Raw genomic sequence first — 18473 nt, 5'->3', positions numbered from 1 at the left:
TGTCAACCTTTGATGGGGTAATCGGCTTCGATTTGTTAGCTCAGGCCGGGGCGTCACTCTGTTTGGCCTTCAGTCAGCTCAATGGGGTACGTAGGTCGAGAAGATCTCCTTCCGCTGATGTCAACTTCACCAATGTCGATTGCCCAGACGCGCCCGCTTCAGTGCGGGAGGCTTTTCGAAAATTACTAAAGATCAGAAAAAATGCCTTTGCAAACCCAAACGAGGCCCTGCCATACAATACTTCGGTGGTTGCCACCATCAGAACAGTGAGCGAAGAGCCCATCTATGCCATGCTCTACCTATATCTCATGGGCGTAGCCGACTTTGTCAATAAAGAGATCTAAGATCTTCTAAAAAAAACCTCCTACAACAACCCCATATGGGTAGTAGATAAAAAGGGAACCGATGATGCGGGCAAGCGCAACAAGCGCTTGGTGATAGACTTTCGCAAAGTCAATGAGCAAACCATTCCCGACAAATACCTGATGCCAAATATATCTGATACTAAGCAATTTGGGTAAAGCCCATTATTTTTCGACCCTGAATCTCAAATCCGGATATCATCAGGTTGTGCTAGCGGAACGTGATCGCGAAAAAACTTCTTTCTCGGTGATGGGGGAAAATACGAGTTCAAGAGACTGCCGTTCGGCCTCAGGAGCACCGCCAGCATCTTCCAGCGAATGATCGATGATATCTTACGGAAACAAATAGGCAAATTTTGCTATGTTTATGTTGATGACGTGATCATTTTCTCGCAAGACGAGAAGGCTCACATCAAACATGTGGAGTGGGTGTTAAAAAGTGTGAGTTTTCTTGGGTTCATAGTCACCAGTAACTGTGCAAAAACGGACCCAGAAAAAGAAGGGCCATAAAAGAATTCCCAGAGCCCAACACGGCATTCGAAGTCAGGTCGTTTCTGGGCTTCGCGAGCTACTATAGATGTTTCATCAAAGACTTCGCTGCCATAGCAAGGCCCATCTCGAACATATTAAATGGCGAAAATGGAACAGTCAGTAGGCATAGATCGAGGAATATTCAGGTGCATTTCTCCGAGTCCCAGCGAGAGGCGTTCCAAAAGCTGCGCAATATATTGGCATCAAAAGACGTCATGCTCAGCTACCCTGACTACAAGAAGCCATTTGATCCAACAACAGATCCTTCGGCCTACGGTATAGGTGCGGTGTTGTCCGAAAGATTTCAAGGACTCTTAAGGACACTGAGGCCAGCTACGTGACTAACGAGCGGGAGTTATTGTCCATCATTTGGTCTCTTGCTAAGCTGCGGTATTACTTGTATGTAGTGAAAGATATAAATATCTTCACTGACTATCAGCCTTTAACATTTTCTGTGGCGGAATCAAACCCGAACGTTAAAATTAAGAGGTGGAAAGCCCGCATAGACGAAATCAATGCGCGGTTATTTTACAAGCCCGGTAAAGAGAACCTGGTGGCGGACGCCTTGTCTAGACAACAGCTATATGTGCTGGAACAAGAAGAACCCGAATCTTGCGCAGCAACGATTCACAATGAGATGTCTCTCACCGACACAATTGATTCGAGCCGTTGAACTACTTCTAGAACCAGATAATACTGGAGGAGGCAAGTTCGTCGTCCAAAAATACCTTTATTTTATTCGGGAATAAAAGGCGCTACACGGTTAACTTTGTCTGCAGGGAGTCTTAATTAGACGAACTGGTAGACATAATCGGGCGTAAACGCTTTCCGTTGCGATTCCCACTTGCTCGCAATGATACAGGACGAGATAGTCCGGAGGTTCCCAGCCACAAAGTTTTGGCATTGCAGGAACCACGTCGTGGACGTACTCAGATTTGAAGAATGAAGGAAAATCTTAGCTGCTGAACACAATAAGGCGCACAGAGCAGCACAAGAAAATGTGAAGCAGGTATTGTCAGAATACTATTTCCCCAAAATGGCCAAGCTGGCCAACGAAATCGTGCAGAACTGCAGGACTTTTGCGAGGGCCAAGTATGACAGGCACCCAAAGAAACAAGAACTCGGTAAAACGCCAATACCGTCAAACACAGGGGAAATGTTTCACAGGGGAAATGTCTCCTCACTTGCGTCGACAAGTTTTCTAAATTTGCCATCGTACAACCTATTGCCTCGAGAACTATTGAAGACCTGAAGCCAGCGCTGCTTCAGCTCATGATCTTTTTCCCAAGGGCAAGGTTCATTTATTACGACAACGAACCGTCGTTGAAGTCGCACCCTATCGTGTCCGTGCTCTGTAACAACTTTGGTCTAAGCGTTACAAACGCACCACCACTGCACAGTACCTCCAACAGGCAGGTGGAGCGTTTCCACTGCACGTTGCTGGAGCTAGCCAGGTGCAAAAAGATAGACAAGGGCTTAAATGATACAGTCGATAGTTACTATCTAAGAAGCGGACATGAGGACCACGGTCCTTATTGAGGGGAGAGTGGTCCACAAGGACAATTTGAAATGACGCGCTCAGTAGCGAGGTCCGTGTACCGGTTTTTGTAGTGTATCTTAGCTTAGTACCATCCGCACGTGGCCGCTACCAATATGAAACCGCAACAATGTGTTTCCTTTTCATTTTAGCTCCTAATTTGAATTCTTATATTTGTATATTCAGTTCTTTTCTACATTCGTTAGCAGCAGCACCTGCTCGGCTTAATAAAGAAAATATCAAAAGTTACGCCGTAAATTATTTATTGTGAAGCCACCGCCTTGAAAAAGTGAAGTATAATTTTAAACACAACATTCCAGGAAACTGGTTAATTTATGTATACAGTCGTCCCATTTTGATAATATTACCGATATTAAATCGTTAAATCCGCTCCGTTCGACTTATATTGTGGTATGGCCAGCATAGGATTAGGGTAGAAAATGAGGGCTCTGCAATCGAACTCAAACTGCAGTTAAACATAGAGCTATGCAGTAATATATGTATATATATATGAATATATATCAATTATATATTGTACTGTAAATGTGCATCGTTTATCAGGTGAATTGTTTACCACATGTGTATACAAGATTTTTTCCTGTATACAAATCAACGTATATCCATGTGGAATGCCAACGGTATTTCACGGCATAAACTTGAAATAACTCAATTCCTAAACGTAAATCACATCGACGCCATGCTGCTGGTTGAAACGCACCTCACAGGGAGATATAACTTCTATATAAGAGGCTATACCTTTTACCGCACAGATCATCCGGATGGCAAGGCCCACGGCGGAACGGGCATTTTAATCAGAGAACGCATCAAACACCACTTTCATCAAAGGTTTGCAACAAATTACCTGCAAGCCACGTCCATAAAAGTGATCTCAGGAAACGGCAACCTTTGCATTGCCGCTGTCTACTGCCCACCTCGATTTAACATCTCTGAAGGTCAATTCATGGACTTCTACAACACTCTGGGGGATCGCTTCATAGCCGCAGGAGACTACAACGCCAAACACACGCACTGGGGATCACGCCTCGTGACTCCCAAGGGAAGGCAACTGTATAATGCACTTATAAAGGTGAGCAATAAACTGGACTACGTTTCCCCTGGTAGCCCCACATATTGGCCTGCAGACCCAAAAAAGATCCCAGATCTAATTGATTTCGCGGTGACAAAAAACATCCCATGCAATTTAATAGGCGCCATAGCACTACCGGATCTCTCATCTGACCACTCCCCTCTGTTGATAAGCCTTCTTCAAAGCCCAGAAATTGCGGACCACCCCCACATGCTGACGTCGCACAACACTAACTGGATGAAATACAGAAAGTATGTGAGTTCCCACATTGAGCTAACTCCCCAATTAAACATCGAAGCGGACATCGACTGCTCCACCGCCGCACTGGAAGAGGTACTCGTCACAGCAGCTAGGATCTCAACCCCAAAACGGAAGGATGGGGAATTTAAGAAGTTCAAAACCAACCGGCAAATTGAACAGCTGGTTCTGGAAAAGAGGCGTCTGCGACGAGCGTGGCAAACCAGCAGATCGCCATGTTCAAAGCAACGTCTTACTGAAGCCACCCGCAATCTAAACCGGGCTCTGAAGCAAGAAGCTGAAAATGAACAACTTAAATATATTGGAAAACTCTCGCCAACTAGCACAAAGCATCCCTTGTGGAGGGCTCACCCAAATCTAAGCTCTCCAATTCAAACCGTCACCCCTATAAGGAATTCTTCAGGGTGCTGGGCCCGCAGCGACAAAGATAGAGCCGAATCATTTGCCTTACATCTCAGAGGCGTATTCCAGCCGAACCCTGCAGCAAAGGATTATGTTCCTCCACAAATCCACCTCGAAACTGAATCCACGCCAACTACATTTCAGCCGAACGAGATCAAAAAAGTCATCAGGGAGCTAAAACCAAAAAAGGCTCCAGGCGGTGACCTAATAACTACAAAAATGATAATGGAACTTCCGTACTGTGCTATTGAGGTCATCTGTAAACTCTTCAATGGAATCATAAGTCTCGGCTACTATCCAAGGAAATGGAAAAAATCAATTATTATAATGATACCGAAGCCCGGAAAAGATCACACGATTCCGTCATCTTACAGACCAATAAGTTTACTATCATGCCTGTCCAAATTATTCGAAAAATGCCTTCTAACGCGCATAATACCATACATGGGGGCCCACAACATTATTCCAGCCCATCAATTTGGCTTCAGAGCAAAACACGGAACTATAGAGCAAGTAAACAGAATAACATCAGAAATTCGCACAGCCTTCGAACATAGGGAATATTGCAGCGCGATATTTCTCGACGTATCTCAAGCATTCGATCGTGTCTGGCTCAAAGGTCTCATGCATAAAATCAAAACACACTTGCCCGGGTACACCCATAAACTCCTTGAATCCTACCTCTACAATAGAGCCTTCGCAGTAAGATGTAATACAACAATTTCGGATAGCTACACTATCGAAGCTGGGGTCCCTCAAGGTAGCGCACTTGGGCCAACTCTATTCGTCCTTTACACAGCAGATATTCCCACGAGTGACCGACTAACAACATCCACCTTCGCCGACGACACTGCGATCCTTAGCCGCTCCAGATGCCCAGTCCGTGCAACAACCCAACTCGCCAACCATCTCGTGGTAGTCGAGAAGTGGCTATCTGATTGGCGTATTAATATAAACGAACAAAAGTGTAAACACATAACGTTTACCCTTAACAGACAAACTTGCCCTCCGCTCTGTATGAATAGCACGCAGATCCCGCAAGTTAATGAAGTAACGTATCTCGGCATCCACCTCGACAGACGTCTAACATGGTATAGACATATCAAATGCAAGAAACTGCACCTAAAACTGAAAGCCAGCAGCCTCCACTGGATTATAAACTCACGATCGCCCTTGTGCCTGGACTACAAGGTCCTGCTCTACAACTCCACTCTTAAGCCAATCTGGACGTATGGCTCCCAGCTGTGGGGGAACGCGAGCAGAACCAACATAGACATCATTCAGCGAGCCCAATCAAAGATCCTGCGAACTATCACTGGGGCACCATGGTATATTCGTAACCAAAACATCCACAGGGACCTCGGCATTCTCGCAGTAAAAGATGAAATAGACAAGCAAAAAGCGTCGTACAATGAAAAACTATCTGCCCACCCAAATCCTCTAGCAAGGGTCTTGACTCGGCTCTCCAGCCGAACCCGCTTGCAACGTACAGATCTTCCAACCCAGTCATAACTTGTCAGGGCCACTGTCTCAGTCTACATGACTCCTAGTTAGGTTATAGTATAAGATTTGATACACTTATTGTTAGTCTCGAAAATGGGAAGATTCAATAAATAAAAGCAAAGCATTTAAAAAAAAAAAAAAAAAACAAATCAACTACTTAGAACAACATTATGCCTACTAAAAAAAAAACAGGGAAAAGCCGAAGTCAAGTCATATAGAAAACGTTACATCACGTTATCGATTTCCGACTCCAAAAGGGATGGATTTTTGTGCTTCGATTTTCGAACCGATCGCCGGCCCTTATATATCGGCGGCTCGTTATTAGACTTTTTGTGCCTCGAATTCCTGAAAATTGCTTTGAGTTCCGTACTCAGTAATATTGTTGTGTCACCTCCTGACGTTTCGATTAATATTGGGAAAAACATAACATATATTAACAAAATATAACAGTAATTGTCCTAGGAGCCTAACGGTTGTACACCCACACCAGTGCACACTAAACCATTCGTGTTATTAGTTTAATCTGCATAGTTCTCTTACAGAAGCATTTCTTGTGCAAGCTAGCAGCCACATGGTGAGGCTGGTATAGCGTGCAACGGTGTCCAGTCCCCCGTTCCCACACTCCCCATTCAAAAGAAGATGGATTGACAAGTTGGACATACCCAGCGATACTGCTTTCTGGAGTTTCGCTGCGTGAAATGTGGAGAAGGAGTGTGCAAAGAAGGAGAAAGTTAATCACCCTGCCGTCAGTCGGGTGATGGACAAGGGGAATAACGTGTAGTTTCAAGCTTGCTAGAAGAACGCGCCGTAAGTGTCCATACACCCGGAAGTGCGACTATACTCTCCACGCGAGGGCGGGTGGAAACAGGTCCCCTGGCAAGGTTATGTCCCTGCCAGAGGATGCTGGCAAATGGTAGTTGGGCGTCCCGGGCCGGACTAAGGTGTAATTCGACCCGTGCCGAGAGTCAGCCTGACTGAGGGCCCGGTTCACAAAATAGCTCAGTCTCAAACGGAGAGCTCAGGGTAGCTGGCGACCCCCTGTTCTAAGAAGCCTTACCCGGGCATCGCGGATCTCCGCCCGGGTGGACCCTCCTTTTCTCCCCAACTCGTGCGAATCACATGGAGTCAACAAAAATAAATAAAAAGGAGTCAGGATCTCCCAAAAAACCTACCCAAACGGCAGTGACGACTGAGTCTGGCCGTACAAACTTCAAGGCAGCGAAGTTGGCAAGTGAGCCCACCTGCCTGGCCAACACCGAAGGATCGGGTTCGGGTGAACCCCGCCTCAAATCTGAGGCGACTGAGTGCAAGCCGCCCAAAGCCGTCGCCATGGGAACATCTCCAGGCCCTAGTGCCATGATGCCCCCCTCCGGTGCAGCCAAGGACGGCAAACACCCAGTGGCATCCGGTAAAGGAAAGCATACCTACGCAGAGAAACGATCTGCAGGTCAAATCCTACGCAGCCAGGAGAGATCAAAAACGGCTCCTTTGGCTGAGTGGATGAAGAAGGTGGAATGGGCTAAATCCGTTTTGCCAAACTTCGGCAAGGAAGCCCCCATACCACCCAAGCCCACAGAGGTCAAAAAGCGACCTCCACCTAAGAGGGAGCGCTCCCAGGACGTCTCTTCCGACCCCTCGGTCAAGCGGCAACGCGTGCAACCAGGGCGATCCTTTGCGGAGATCGCGAAAAATCGCATTCTCCTGGGTGTGGTCGATAAAAACGACCCGAGTGGCAGGATTCCCAAAACAAGTGGAAGTGGGTGGAGGCAGCCCTAGCTACAAAATGCTTCGAGATTTTAGCCAAGGAACCTGGCCCCCCTCCTGTCTGCAAAGACGTGGGATGGTTCCAAGGCGGCGTCAAGGTTATCGCCTGTGACGATGAACGCTCTGCGGAGCTGTACAAAGCCGGACAAGGAGTCCCTAGCTCCCATTGAGGCCGCTCACGGGGTGCTAAACTTCGGGTTTAGCTCAGTGACCATAAAGGTCTTCAAATCGGACTCCGCCAAGGAGGATCAGGAAGGCAGTGGAGGAGTGATCGGGGAGATTGCCTCCGAGATCGAGGCATCGGAAACCGAGGACGGCCTCAATCCTCGGCAGCCTTGCGAACATGGGTCCAATGACGGACCTAGACACATCGGACGGGGAGGAGCCGATACAACCGTGGTGGAGATGCACACAGCAGATGTCCGTGAGGCTTCTGCAGATAAACCTCCACCACAGTTAGGCAGCTTCCGCTGCTCGTCAAATCCATCTGGCTAAAGATGGAGTCGACATAGTCCTAATCCAGGAACCTTGGATAGTGGGAGGAAAGGTTTCAGGATTAGGGACTAAGGAATATAAGCTTCTAACAGCTCCCAGCGAAGGTAAAATAAGAGCCTGTATTCTAGCCAAAAAGCACCTTAGCATTTTCTTGCTCCATAATTACAGCGTTGCAGACAACGCGGCAGCTCCCATCTCCATTCCGAGTGCTGTCATCATACATAGTCTACGAAAGGCAATAACCGCCGGATGAACTGGTTAGGAGACTGGTAGAAGACAGTGAAAAGCAAAACATAGGCCTACTAATAGGCTGTGATGCTAACGCCCACCATACATAATGGGAAAGTATAGACACAAACGACCGCCCACCATACATAATGGGAAAGTACAGACACAAACGACCGCGGTGAGACTCTTTTTAACTTTATCTTTAATTCAAATCTCTTCATATGTATTAAAGGTAATGACCCCACCTTTATCATTAAGAGGCAGGAAATGAGGAGGCCCTATGGACCGCCTACAAGAGAGCCCTTGCAAAATACAAAAAAAAACATCAGGAAAGCAAAGCGATCCTCGTGGTATTCCTTCTGCTCAGAAATTGAAAACACAACTGAAGCAGCCAGACTTAGAAAAATACTATCCAAATCGGCCACAACCCTAGGCTACCTTAAAAGAGCAGATGGCTCCTGGACCAGCACGAGTAAGGAATCTCTGGAGATACTTCTAGATACTCACTTCCCAGGAAACAGCCAAAACGCTCTCACTCCCCAACAAACAAACGCCACACTAGCAAGTATCGAACTGTGCATAGACCCAAAGGTTCTCTATTGGGCCATACGCAGCTTTAAACCATACAAATCTGCAGGTACAGACAAAATCATACCCGCACAAATCCAGCATGCGGGAAATATAGCCATAAACTGGCTTCTTGACATTTTTAAAAGGTCCCTACTTCTGGGACACCTAGCACAATCGTGGCTAGAGTCCCGTATAGTCTTTATCCTCAAAGCTGGGAAACCATCACACACGAGGCCCAAAGATTTCAGACCAATCAGTCTGTCTTCCTTCCTACTAAAGACCCTTGAAAGAATCATCGGCCTGCATCTGAGATCAACTCTCAACCCCAGTCCCATCACAAACACGCAACACGCCTACAAGAAAGGGAAATCGACCGAGACAGCACTACACTCTCTCGTCTCCAAGATAGAAAAATCAAAGTCGCAAAAGGAATATGCACTGGTAGCTTTTCTGGACATAGAACGAGCCTTTAACAACGTCATCCCAACGGCGGTTACCGAAGCCCTGACAGACCTTGGGGTGGACTCCTACGGAGTACATACAAACACCTTTCAACACAATCATCCCAGAGAGGGATGATTGGAACTCACGAACACCTGGCCCCGGAATGCTATATGCTTCTATACGGACGGGTCAAAACTACAGAACAGAGTAGGAGGAGGAGTTTACTCCGAACAGCTAGGCCTACGCACCTCGTTCAGACTCCCCGATCATTGCAGCGTCTTCCAGGCTGAAGTGGCAGCAATAAGGGAGGCCCTAAAACACTTAAAATCACTAAAGCCGGAAGGCTCACATGTAAACATTTTCAGTGCAAGCCAATCAGCTATCAATCTCTAATCACTCGAAAATAGTATCGAATTGCCTATCATATCTACACGAGATGACACAACAATTCGTAATCAGCCTTATATGGGTACCCGGACACAGGGACATAGAAGGCAACTGCATCGCAGATGAGCTAGCTCGAGAGGGCACTACCGCGCCATTCATACAAGAGATGGATGGCATGAGTATGCCTTTAGCCACTTGTAAACTACTACTTAGGGAAAACCCAAACCGTAACAAATAGACAATATGGGAAAACATCACACACTGTCGCCTAACACGCCAAATATGGCCATAAATAACTTCAAAGAGAACGTCAAAACTTTTAAGATTGACCAGAGCAACCTTAGGACTGCAATGAGAGTCATCACAGGGCATTGGTTGATAGGTACTCATGCCAGAAGACTAAATGCCCAGTATAATGATTTCTGCCGTAGCTGTAGGCACGAAGAAATGGAAGAAACAGTAGAGCATCTACTATGCCACTGTCCAGCACTGCAAGTAAAAGGACTTGCTTAATTGGGAAGCAGATTCTTGATAGACACGTCCGACCTGTCCGACACCGATCCACTAATCCTCTAATGGTCTAAGTTTTTTAAGCCCCTTGGAAGCCCTTTCATAGCAGCAGGGGATTTCAAAGCTAAAAACACCTAATGGGGGTCGCGCGTCTACAACCCCAAAAGGAAGAGCTCTACTTGGAATCCAGGCAGCGCAATGGTCTGGACTGTCACTCTCGATTCTCGAAAGAGTATTTTTGCGTGTTGCCGACGACACCGCGTTTCTAGCCACCGCCTCTGAGTCGAAGAAGCCACAGCCATCATCCAAAGTCAACTGTATGCAATAGGCCCTTGGTTGCAAAGCTGAAACATACTTTCGCTGTCTCTCTAAATGGAGACACCATCCCAAATGTACCCACACACAATTACTTAAGGCTGACCCCGGATGGCAGGCTCACTTGGCGTCTCCACCTCATCGCTAAGCGCATCCATTGAAGGCGCTCATTTTCGCCTGAAACTGATCATTGGAAGCTCTGGCTCATCGGAAGAAGGTCAAAGCTTAAGCAAAATACAAAACTTCTGGTGTACATGACATCTAGCGGATCTAGACCTACGGAATACAGCTATGGGATACGGCAAGTGTTTCAAACCACCTCAAAATACAGCGGTTCCAGAACAAATGCCTGAGAAATGTCTCTGACGTACACCCGCACCACGAGAATGCCACCATCCACATCGAACTAGGCATCCCGCCAGTACTAGACGAGATAAAAAGGCTCAGCCCAAGCGCGTGAAAGTTTTCCCTACTAAAGATGTGATTTGTAATACTATGTAAAACATATTGAAAAAAAGGGGTAATACCTGAGGTTATTTTAATACTTGCAGAGGATGAGGCGGTAACCAAAGTAATAGCCGTCAAAGTTGTTATAGAGGTAACCAAAGCCACAATAATAGAATAACCGGCAACAAGAAAAGAAGTGTTCGAAGTATACAATCGGAAATCTTCCGAAAACTCAGTAAGTAACTCTTATATATACAGAAAAAATTGCTTTTACTGGAATGCAGAAGCAACAACCTTCATAACGCAAATTTAAACAAACATACACTGGTAGGCACAATTATTTTGACAAAACGTTCTTTCGTGTTCCTCAGTACTCTTTTATCAGCAGCGTTCAAAGAGTGCGCAAAAGTTCATAAATAGCATATTAATAATAGCATATAAAAAAAGTAGCAAGAATTTTAGTTCAAGCTCAAGATCAAAGAGTACTGAGAAACACGAAAGAACATTTTGTCAAAATAATTGTGCCTACCAGTGTATCAGGCATATCCTGACAGTCTTCCTATACCAGGGTGTGGTATAATGCGGCTTGCGAAAAATATGTAATCATACAACACTAGGTATTACAACCTGAATAATATTAACAAGCTATATTGTAGATACTTAGAGCGTGTTGTTTCGCATTAAAAATATAACAGAAAAAGACGTCAAAAATCTAAAGGCAATGTCCAGCCGTCTATATCAGAGTAAAACGGACGGTACGCAAGAAATCGCTGCAATCGGCGGAAAATCAATAGCCCAATCAATAAAAAATTGTAAAGTGTCTACTTTCCACTTCCAAGAATAGATGATATTCTTGATCAATTAGGACGAGCGAAGTATTTTATGTGCCGAGACCTAATGTCTGGATTTCATCAGATTGAACTAGACGAAAGGTCAAGAAATTTAGCATCATTCTCAACCACAACTAGTTCATATCGCTACTTGCGCTTCGCTTTCGGCTTGAAAATATCTTTCAATTACTTTTAAAGAATGATGAAACTTAACAGATTTTTGTAAAATATGCAGACAACACAATATGCAATTACTTCCAGAAAAATTTACTTTCTTCATTAAAAGTAAATTATTTAGGTCATAAATGTACGGACAAAACTATATTACCAGATGATTCTAAATACGAGGTAATTAAATACTGCCCACAGAAGCTAGACGGACGATTCGTCGCATTTTGCAATTATTACAGAAGATTTAGCCAAAATTGTTCATATAATTCCAAGATCAGAATGTGGAATTGACTATGCAGTCATTTTAATAAATTAATAAAAGCGCGACACAAGTTGCTAAAACCATATTTGAGATTTTTACTCAAGTACGGTCCAATGAAAACAATCATTACGGACTTCTGAGTACAAAAACGCTGTGTACAGCGTACTCAGTGTCGTCAATTATTCTCTCCCTTCTTGATTTCGAGACGAAAACGATCTATATATATGTATATAAAATCAAAATTGCCATGCATTTCTGCCACCAGCTTACATTCGATATTACAAGAGCACCTGGCCGTAAAAAAGGTTTGTTCTCGTTGGATCCCGCACAATTTGACAATCGGTAAAAAAAAACGCTCTTGTGGATCCCGGTGCTTCAAAAGACGTTTATAGGACGAGTAATGGATCTATCCGTATGAGTTTGAAACAAAACAGCAATCGACCGTGTGGGTCGATTTTCGTCGCCAGAAGGTGGTGTTGAAGCATTCAAAAACCATGATTTTGATGTGTCTCAATCGGAGCAAAAGTGTATAAATTTTAAAAAACAATAAATAACAATTTTCGTTGATAAATATTCGTACTTTCATTGTTAGGACAGAAATATATATGTATTTAGCAGCCCTCGTATCGACACGACTGTTAATACTGATCAGGAATATTTGTACCTTAAATTGTTTAAAATGTCATTGCAAACTTCTAACTAAAATTGATTAGAAATCCTTAAATAAATTATTGCTAATCTTTAAATAAATGTTAGACATTTGCCTCATTAGGAATGGCCTTCACAGATCAAGAGATCTGTGAGACCAAGAACAATGAAAACATAAAAAGTACAGAGGAAGACCCTTATATAAATGTCTTTGGAGTAGGTGCATCCCAATACTATTACCATAAGTCGTTCTCATGTATATATTAAGCTGTTTTGCATAATTCAAAATGCATTGCTCAAAAAGAGTTTATTGTGTTATATTCGGTGAAAAGTCCTCTAACGGTATGTTTCAGTTAGAAGATTTCAAGGCAGCGACATTTGCGATCATACAGAATATATATTCTTGACAGTCCGTCCTTCCATCTGTCCGTTCGTTTCTACGTAAACTAGTCTCTTAATTTCTAGATTTAGCTATATAAATGTAACTATTAATAGCTGGTGGATTTCTGCAAAAGTGGAAGACGAAAGTTTTTTGTTTCGAGCTTTTTAGCACAGATTAAAAGTTAAGTAACACTTAAATAACTTTTTGTTTGTAAAAAAATGTTAAACAAAAATTGTTATTTTTAAATTTCATGCACAATTTATTTTGGAAATATTTTTTTTAACGTAGACATACGTTGCAAAATAATTTTTTTTTTTTGGGATTATTATCTTCTACCAGCTTCAGATCGGTCAACCACCACAGATTTTTTCAGATTTTTTCACATATATATACTATTGAAAGGCTTACGAGTTTTACTTATGGTAAACCAACTGTATTTCTGCCGATTGTGATTTAGCTTTTATAAAACTAAGCTGAAATATTCAAATTAGCTTTCGGTAAGGATTTATATTAACATGAACTGTAAAAACCAAGTGGCTTTGGAATATAATCATGATCGAAATTACACGCCAAAATCACTTTGAAGGGACTGCATAAAACTCAGTAGTGTTTTTCAGCACATATTTCAACAGGTTAACATCTGAAATCCGTAATTGGTTATTAAGAATATTAAAATGTATATTTAATATCAATAGGTATAAAAGTATACATATATGTGTACATATTGCATGTATATTTGTATGTATGTATATATATATATACACATATTAATTGTACGTTATTCCTTTAAACAAATTGGAAAACTCACCTTCGCTCGTTGATTTCAGTAAATTTTTTAAATGTATTATACTATAATCTGTTAAACTTTGATTTTTTATAAAAACGCATTTTGGGACTCTCCTTAAAGTTATTTTCTCTCAATATTTAACACGAAAATACATGGTACATATTTTTATTATTTATCGATTTCATTTTAAAAGTTTACTGTATGCGCATGATTTCTATCATTAGGTAAAGCAATTTGTAAAGCTCTTGAATATAAAGAGAGTTTATTCTTTAGGTATAATTTCATTAAATTGCAGTAAACATATTTATTGAACACCGATAAAATATTTTAAAATTATAAAGATCTTAAAAACAATACTCGCCACACAAAAATACTAAAAAAACTACTGCAATATTGTGTCAGGTTTTTGGTTTATGACTTAGAATAAAAAGCTTTTTCATTGGGAAAGCTTTTGAAAGATTTTCCTTTTACCAACTATTTACTTTTTTATATATATTTTATGATCTCGGGCTTGTTTTGCTGCTGTTAGTCCTTAAATCATAGTAATGTTTAATTTTCATGCTTGTATTTTTTTCGTTTGCTTAACTAGTCCTTAAATTTAAACAAGACAGAACGCTATAGTCGAGTTTCCCGACTATCTGATACCCGTTACTCAGCTAGTGGAAGTGCGAAGGAGAGTCTTTAACAATGACAGTTTTGGCGGTTTGTGGGCGTTATAGTGGGTGTGGCAAAAAGTTATTTGTCAAATTGATAGAAATTTACAAGACCAATACAAAAATGAAACAAGAGAGAACGTTATAGTCGAGTTCCCGGACTATCTGATACCCGTTACTCAGCTAGTGAAAGTGCGAAGGAGAGTCTTCAACACTGACAGTTTTGGCGGCTTGTGGGCGTTATAGTGGGTGTGGCAAAAAGTTTTTTGTCAAATCTATAGAAATTTACAAGACCAGCACGAAAATGAAAAAATATTAAAACATTTTTCAAAAGTGTGGGTGTGGCAGTTTTAGGCGGTTTGTGGGCGTTAGAGTGGGCGTGGCAACATGAATCGACAAACTTGCGCTGCGTCTATGTCTCTGGAGTCTGTATGCTTAGTCTCAACTTTCTAGCTTTTGTAGTTCCTGAGATCTCGACGTTCATACGGACGGACAGACAGACAGACGGACAGACAGACGGACAGACAGACGGAAATGGCCAAATCGACTCGGCTATTGATCCTGATGAAGAATATATATACTTTATATGGTCGGAAACGCTTCCTTCAGGGTGTTACATACTTTTCAACGAATCTAGTATACCCCTTTACTCTACAAGTAACGGGTATAATAAAAACAAGAGAGAACGCTATAGTCGAGTTCCCCGACTATCTGATACCCGTTACTCAGCTAGTGGATGTGCGAAGGAGTGTCTTAAACTCTGACAGTTCTTGGCGGTTTGCGGGCGTTGGAGTGGGCGTGGCAACACTTTTTTTGGAAAATTGATAGAAATTTACAAGACTAATACAAAAATACAAAAAGTGTGGGCGTGGCAGCTTTAGGCGGTTTGTTGGGCGTTAGAGTGGGCGTGGCAACATGAATCGACAAACTTGCGCTGCTTCTATGTCTCTGGAGTCTGCTTAATCTCAACTTTCTAGCTTTTGTAGTTTCTGAGATCTCGACGTTCATACGGACGGATAGACGGACATGGCCAGATCGACTCGGCTATTGATCCAGATCAAGAATATATATACTTCATATGGTCGGAAACGCTTCCTTCTGCCTGTTACATACTTTTCAACGAATCTAGTATACCCTTTTACTCTACGAGTAACGGGTACAAATATTCTATGTTCTTTCAACTTTATGCATAGTGAGTTTTCTGTAAAGGTATTGCTTCATATCCAATCTTAAGCAATTGCTCGGAAAATTTTCTGGTGGTCCCGTATATTAGTGTTAAAACACCTAAAACGCAGACTTGAACAAACACCGTAACAAACCCCACTTGTTTTTATACTTCTTAAATAAATTACTTAATACAATGGAAATGAGTGTTGAGACGCCTGGCCTAAGAGATAAAGGACAGATGCATATAGATGGTGACGGTGATCACGATGGCACAGATGCCAGCTCAAAATTAATAGTATGTTTCCAGATTGATTTCCCCTTAATTGATATCATGTCAAGCGTCCTGATTAATTCCTGAGGCTAATTTACAGTGTGAGGAGTTGAAACTCCGCACAAATGCGGATGTTGATTGCATGAGGGCCTGCCGTTGCCAGTTACGCAACAAGGCAAAGCGTAGTAACGGCAGTGCGTAGCCCGGAGAAAGAGAGTTTGGAGACTCTGGGCCGGAGAAAGAGAGTTTGGAGACTCTAGAGGAAGAGAGTTTGGAGACTCGGGAAATGGAGAGAGAGAAGATGGAGACTCGGGAAATGGAGAGAGAGAAGATGGAGACTCCGGACTTGCTGAAAAGAGAGTTTGGAGAGTCAACAACGTGAGAACGAAGTCAGCAGAGGAGCTACAGCCGTGATAGTCAACAAGGAGCAAGATCGCTACGTCAAGACGTTCGGGACGAGAAGGTCTCCGAAGGTCTCCCCGCAAGTAGCTGAGGTCCAGTACGACGAAGCACGAGTAGCCCAGAAGCGCCCAACAGGCGAAGCCAAACCAAGGAGGGCATAGGATAAGCGTCAGGGATTGTGGTGTAGATCCGGAGAACTCTGTAGGAGACCGCGAACTTGAACCAGGCGATCGCCTAGGTGTTTCCGTGCGATCCGAACAGGTGTGATACCGGCGCCACCAGTCCGAACCAGACGTGGGGTTGACGTGTTGCTGTTCCACAGGCGTTTGCCTTAGGGATCACAGCCGTTAGCTGCCGTGAGTCTGCGTAAGACAACAACTCTCAGCCCAAGCGACGAGCGCCCAACAATGAAGGTCCGCCACATTCAGGACGACAGGAGCGGCGAGACAGCGGAACGAGGCCGGTGGACAAACCATCCAGCACCAATGCCGAATAATCAGATTCCTTTGTTAGCCCAAGCACAAATAAAGATCCAAGAACAAAACTCCGAGTGTTATTACTGGTAACCGGGTGATCACGTTATTCTATAAATTTGGTGGGACGAACGCACAAACTCTACTGAGCTAGCCGCACGTATTCCGTACCGAGCAGACAAACAAAATCAGTTCGTTACAACAGGTGTCGTGTGTTAGTCTCTTAGTTTACATATCTGCTGGCATCTCGGTAGATGCCACCCTTCCCTATTAGGTCTTGGATGAAGTGATGTTGTAATAATTTCCTAATAGATTTGTGAATACTGCGTCTGCAGCCTGATTATTCTGGAACCGCGGTATTCTGGGGCGGTTTGAGTGGCTTGCCGTGCACCACAGCTTTACCCCGTAAGTCCAGATTGGCTTGAAAATTACCTTGTAGACCGGGAGCTTGATTATCTGCCTCAGCTTGGACCTTAATCATGCATCGGCCTGAATGCGATTGGTTATTATATGAGGACGCCATTTCAGCCTGCGGTCCAAGGTCAGCCCTTGGTACCTAGGCATTGGGGATATTGGCTCCGCTTTGCGTGACGGGTGGGCAATCTCCTTCTCGTACTGAAAAGGTGGTTTGGGTAGATTTCTCCGCGTTCACTACAATGTTTCACCTTTTAAGTATTTAGCGCCTCCAGTTGCCTTTGTACCATGTCAGAGGCTTCTTGCGGGTCGGAGGATGAGGCGAGAAAAGCAGTGTCGTCTGCATATGTGGCTATTGTTAAGTTCCTGGAGGGAATGATGGGAAGATCTGCGGTATATAGGGGTAGAGGATTGGTTCGAGCACTCTGCCTTGCGGAACTCCAGCTCTGATCAGTCTGGGTGAGTTCGTTGCACTTCCGCATCTCACTGGGAATGCTCTTTCCTCGGTGTAGGATTTAGGGAGGGTAAAGTTGGGGCTTGGGACGTTTTTATTTTATGGAGGAGTCTACAATCCCATACTCTGTCGAATGCCTGCCTTATGCCTCCAGGATGCATTCGGTGGCACTGGTCCGGTGTTCCGTGGTAGCGTCTGATGCCAACTGGTGATCAGGGATCAGTACGGTCTCGTCCAGTACAGGTCATACTCTGCGCAAAAATACTCTGTTGAGTATTTTGGAGAGGATTGCCAGTAAGCGATCTAGGCCTGTTCTTGAGTAAGGCAATCTCCTGCGTAACCTTCCTAGATTAGTCGGTTGAATCGGCGGTCCGGGAACTCTTGGACTGTCAATGAATCTGACGGTTTCGGCACGCTCATCAGCAGTGCAGCAGTCGAACGGAGAGAATGCATTGTATAGGTGCTCTGCGAAGGCTTCTGCTCTCTCGGCGTTAGAGCGGTACCAGGATCATTCCGCTTGGCACACTGGTGACCCCTTTTTTACAGGTCTCCTTATGTGGATGGAATGTTATGATCGGGGTCCCCTGGAGAGAGTTCCTTGAGAAAGGAGAAAGAAGAAGGAGTCCTGGCGTGAGCAGCAGCTCTTCTCTTTGAGCTCTTTAGTTGCGCGATTGAGCTCTTTTTTGTCTTTTGTGTTGCGCGCCAAGAACCAAGCTCTT

At 43.8% G+C, this 18473-nt stretch overlaps 1 protein-coding gene across 1 annotated transcript in view; it reads right to left on the bottom strand.

Annotated features, from left to right (window-relative positions):
• Positions 1-14212, bottom strand: part of LOC26536189 — a 46987-nt gene extending 32775 nt beyond the window's left edge. Inside the window, exon 1 of the mRNA XM_015189724.2 lies at positions 13942-14212. The gene's annotated coding sequence lies outside the window, so the exon portion shown is untranslated. The remainder of the gene's footprint in view (positions 1-13941) is intronic.
• Positions 14213-18473: the final 4261 nt, after the last annotated feature.

The sequence above is a fragment of the Drosophila yakuba genome, chromosome 2L (genome assembly GCF_016746365.2).
Source record: "Drosophila yakuba strain Tai18E2 chromosome 2L, Prin_Dyak_Tai18E2_2.1, whole genome shotgun sequence".
Classification (NCBI taxonomy): Eukaryota; Metazoa; Arthropoda; class Insecta; order Diptera; family Drosophilidae; genus Drosophila; species Drosophila yakuba.
The sequence above is the reverse complement of the archived record's forward strand: the minus strand, read 5'-3'. Positions and strand labels throughout refer to the sequence as shown.